This window comes from Brassica oleracea, chromosome C3 (assembly GCF_000695525.1).
Source record: "Brassica oleracea var. oleracea cultivar TO1000 chromosome C3, BOL, whole genome shotgun sequence".
NCBI classification, from domain to species: Eukaryota; Viridiplantae; Streptophyta; class Magnoliopsida; order Brassicales; family Brassicaceae; genus Brassica; species Brassica oleracea.
The window spans coordinates 27084312-27090050 of NC_027750.1; positions in this window are offsets into that span (position 1 = coordinate 27084312).

The window sequence follows — 5739 nt, forward strand, 5'->3', positions numbered from 1 at the left end:
ATTTTAATTTTATATTTTCGAATTTAAATTTCAAAAATTTTATTTTATTAAAAAAAAATAATTTTTTTTGAAATTCCGAGGAAATGAACCCTCGGAAATTTCCTACGAACATTTCCTCGGTAAGTCGTCGGAATATACCGAGGGACTCCTTCCTCGGAATTTTCCGAGGGCTCCGTTCCTCGGAAATTCCCGATGAAAATTCCGAGGAACATTTCGTCGGAACTTCCGAGGATTGGACCATCGGAAAGTCCATCGAAATATCCCGAGGAAGTTCTCTTTCGGTATATTCCGAGGACCTTTTCGACGAACTGGTGGTCCTTGGAGTTTCCTCGGAAATTCATTTCCTCGGAATTCCGTTGGAAATTTCCAAGGGATTTCCGAGGAAAAATGAATTTCCGAGTAGTTATTTCCGAGGAATTGTTTCGTCGGTATGTCGTCGGAATAACGTTGTTCCTACGACATACCGACGGTTTTTTCCCTCGGTATGCCGCTGTTTTCTTGTAGTGACAGTAGCCCCGTCAAGAAGCCCACTAAATTGAGCGTTAGCCATTGGATACACCACAAAGAGACACATCAAGATCAGTGAGAAGGCCATGTTTTTGTTCTTGATGAGCATTGCCATGTTAGGATTATTAAAGCTGAAGTGTTGAAACTAAAGAGTAGATTTTCTTTTGTTTGTGTTGCTATTGGTTTTGGATGTGGTTAAGTGCTTCCCTTGAAGCTCTATTTATAGAACAAGATTCATAGATCTCTCCCTCCAATTTACTTAGATATTTTATATTTATATTTAAAAGAGGTTTGATCGTGAATCCTAAATATATAAATTCAACTGTAGGACAAACAATCTATTTTATATTACTTTCACATTAATTATACAATTTATTCAAGAAGAGTTATACAAGAATATCTATGTAACTTCCAAGGAATGTTTTTTTTTGGAACATCGAAGGAATATCCTAAGATTAGTCGGGTGTAATTAAGGTGTAAAAGCATGATTAATGCGGATTTCTTAGGGTAAGGTTCTTAGCGTAATATAAGATACGTCTCGTAGCTTTTAATTAAGAAAAATTAAGAGACGTCTCTTATATATCTCTTATTTAATAGACATTTTTTAGGTTTTCTTAATTAAAAGCTAAGAGACGTATCTTATATTACGTTAAGAACTCCACCCTAAGAGATCCGCATTAATCATACTCTAACGATGCTTCGAGTCCTAGCTTTGATTTTTTTACCCACTATAAACGGGATATATTTAGACACGGCTTAATATGATTGAACAACGGTAACCTTAGAGCATGATTAGTGGGGGGGGATCTGGTCATTAACCACGCTAAAAGACGGTTTTTTATATTACGCTAAAAACTCCACCCTAAGAATTTCTCATTAATCATGTTCTTATTTGGCAACAGGTTCTTGCGCAGTTTGGAAGGAGACATATGTTCCGAGAATGGCAGGATATGGTTGATTGGATGCTCTCTAGGTCTGATCATTTAGCGCAACTCTTAAAAGGCTTACGATCCAGACAACTGTCTTCCACATCTGGAAAGAGAGGAACAGTTGGCTCCAGTGCTCCACTTGCACCTCCCATACAGCAGTTCCTCCCATAGACAGTTCCACCCATTTGATGAGGCCACATTAAAATTAAGGGGGTTATTGGGTGATAGAATTTGTATAGAGTTTATAAATTTTTTATAAATTTTAAGAATTGATTGATTTAATAAAGTTACGTAGATTGTGAAAATTTATATAGATTGACTTATGAAATTTGACCGTACTTTTTTTAAATTGGTATAGATTTTCATGAATTTGTATTACCTCTTTTCTATCATTCTTTTTTTGTAAAGTAAATATATAATTTATTTTTTCCTAAATCATATAGCATGATTATTTATTTTTCTTTTCAAATTAAAATTATACTAATAGTGATACATACAAAATTGGGCAACTCTCAATTAGTTTCTTTTTGTCACAAAAAAAATACTCAAAGAGAAAAATGACCAAAAGAGGTTTCATTAAAAATACAAAAGACAATTTTATCTTTTGGTTTATAGATATATAAATAATTAAAAGTTTTTTTTTATTTATTTCGAATTATATGTTTATAAATTCGATCTTTTTATAAATTTTTTAAATAGGTTTTTGAATTTTCTTTGTAAATTTTATTGTCAAATGTTCTTTTTTAAATTGAAAAATGTAAAAGTATATAAAATGTAATGAATTATAGTTTTAGACATATAATTTGGATTTAAAGTGCAATAGATATTTGGTAAGTATAACTATTTTGTTTTCTAGTTTTTTTTATCACATGGATTTTGAAAATCACATGGACACATGATATTTTGAAAGTTGAGTCTTATGAGTAAAAATGAATAGAATTCATATCTCAATAACACTAGATTGAGTTAGAATAAAAGAATCAATAATAACTAAAATTTTTGAATAACAAAGGATTCGAATGAATTTTGAAAATTCTTAAACCAATAACAATGGATTTATTAAGATTTTTGAAATCGAATAACCAATAACAATAGAATCTCAAAATTTTCAAAATTCATGAAAATTCAATTACCAATATTATTCTCCCTCTAACTTTATTTGAAATTTAGAAATGGGTGTGTTTGTATGTTGAATTCATGTCATGCACTGATGCTTAGTTTTGTCATTCCTTTATATTACTTTTTAGTTGGTGTTAAATTTTGCACTTTGCAGGATATTTCTAGGCGTTTGCTTCATTGTTTTGTTGGCTAATGGAGAAGACTACTGTTGTGACGGACGTGAGAAAGAACAGATGCGGTAACAGATGAATAAAAGCGATGTAACTACGACACATATATTTAACGTGGTTCACCCTTAGGGCTACGTCCACGGGCAAAGAGAGATCTTATTATTGGAGGCGATATTGAGCGTACAAATTGCAAGTTTAGGATTACTTCGAATACAAGATATATATGGTAGCATCTCGCATCTAAAACCCTAGACTATACGGACTCATGGGCCTAAGCCCACGATCAGATGTAACATCCATAATAACTTGATGCAACGCTCTTGATGCAACCGAGTCGGTATGATGTACGTGATGTAACATTCATCTCCTAGATGTAACATCCAGATTCAAGCCATATCAACAAATCTCCACCTTGACTTGAATCCTCCCAATAATAGATGTACCAGATGTACCAGATGTACCAGATGTACCAGATGCACCTTCAAGTGCTAAATGTACCAGATGCGTTTCTCTGCGCCAGATGTACCTGATGCGCCATCAGCGCCAGATGTACCAGATGCACTTTCAAGGGCCAAATGCGCCATTAACGCCAAATGTACCAGATGCGTTCTTCAACACCAAATGTACCATCGCTCTCTTTGCCTCAGATGTGTTGCTTTGACGAACCAGACGCCCTTTAACGGCCAGATGCTCAACTAGAGCCAGACGTTCGTCATCAGCCGGATGTCCCAACGGACTAGACTCCCCAACGGACCAGATGTCCCAATGGACTAGACTCCCCAACGGGCCAGATGTCCCAGCGGACCAGACGTCCCAACGGACCAGACGCCCCAACGGGCCAGATGTCCCAACGGACAAGAGCCCCAACGGACCAGATGCCCCAACGGGTCAGATGCCCCAACGGGCCAGATGTTCCAACTGACCAGATGCCCCAACGGGCCAGACGTCCCTACGGACTAGATGCCCCAACGGGCCAGACGCCCCAACGGGCCAGGATGCCCCAACGGGCTGGATGCCCCAACGAGCCAGATGTCTTTCCGGACCAGATGCTCCAACGGGGTAAACCATATACATGGTGAGATGAACATTTGCAGTGCACAAAATACTAATAGGTTCATCTGAAGATATCACGAACCTTGTCAACACCTCATTAATGAAGGCCTTCTGTGACAAGAACAACTCCTTCTCCCTATCTCTGAAGATCTTCATCCCTATAATCTTCTTTGCTGCATCCAAGTCCTTCATCTCAACTTCAGAACCCAGAAGCTCCAGCTTCTCAATGTCACACTTCTGTTCAGCTAACAACATGTCATCCACGTAGAGTACCAAACAGATGAATGTCGCATCCTTCAACTTACTCACGCAGACACACCAATCATAAGGACTTCTGATGTAGCCCAACTTGATTATATAGCTGTCGAATCTCTTGTACCATCGTCTGGGAGACGGCTTAAATCCAGAAAGTCACTTCTGAAACGTACACACATAGTCATCTTTTCCAGGAACTCGACAACCATCCGGCTGAGTCATGTATATCTCATCTAGCTCTCCATGAAGAAATACTGTCTTCACATCAAATTGCTCAAGCTCTAAGTCCTGACGTGCTACCAGTGCTAGCAACACTCTGATGAAAATATCTCTGACCACATGTGAGAACATCTCATTGTAGTCTACTCTCTCTCTCTGACTTAACCCTTTTGCAACAACCCGAGCTTTATACTTAACTTCTTCTGCCGATGAAGCTCCATCCTTAATCTTGAAGACCCACTTGTATGCAACATCCCTTTTCCCCGATGGTAATGTGACCAGATCCCATGTATGATTCTTCTGATGAGACTCCACGTCTCTCGTTGCAACATGCCGTTTCTCAGACTCGAGACTAGAAACAGCTTCCATGTAAGTGGATGACGCATCCACTTCCTCTGTAACCTGAAGGGCATAACCCACCATATCATCGAAGTGATATCTCTCTGGTGGCCTGACATCAACCCTTCTTGGTCGATCTTTCACGATGCTATGCTCTGTAGCATCAAGAGGTTGAATCTTCGTAGACTCCAACTGAACATCTTCTACACGCTACTCTTGATTTTCTGTGTGTACCTGCACATCGATCACTTCATGACCATCTTGCAGATCCACCTGTTTACCAGTGCTACCCTTTTCTGCTTCTGAATTGGACCATGAGATTCTAACCATAGAGGCTTCATCGAAGACACCATTCCTGCTTAGAACCATTCGATTTTCTGATGGAGACCAGACAATGTATCCCTTGATTCCATCACCGTAGCCCATAAACACTCTTAAAAGTGAATATTCAGCAGATCTATCTGACCACACCTCAGAAGATATCCTGCACTCGATGCCTGTGTGGGGACCAAAATTTATTAAGTAGCAAGCCGTGTTAACTGCTTCAGCCGAAATCCGCTTCTCCAAACCAGCACTCGAGAACATGCACATCGCTCTCTCTAGCATTATCTGGTTTATCCATTTTGCAACACCATCCCGCTGTGGTGATCCCCTGTCTGTAAGATGCTTGGCAGATGTTGCATCCTTACAAAACTGTTTGAACTCTTCCGAGCAGAATTCCAAACCAATATCAGAATGAAGCAGATCTTGCATCCCACGCTCACCCATATGTCCAAGCCTCATATTCCATAGCTTAGTCATACCTTCCTCTGGGATCTCTGGCGATGCAACATTTGCTGAACCGGTAACCGTTGTACCCTTCAGCAAATACAGAGTACCGTTCATGAAAACCTTCAGAACCACATCAGAACCCCTGTAGACATTCAAAACTCCATCGCGGCCCGAATATTTGAACCTTCTCCTGTCCAGAAGACTCACGGATATCAAATTCTTTGTCATTGATGGAACATGCCTAACCTTGTTCAATGTGCAGAATCTACCATCATGTGTCCTAAGCTTGATTGAGCCGATCCCAACAATCTTGCAGACAAAGTCGTTTTTCATCTTAATCTTGTTGTCAAGTACCTCTGTGTACTCTGAAAATCACT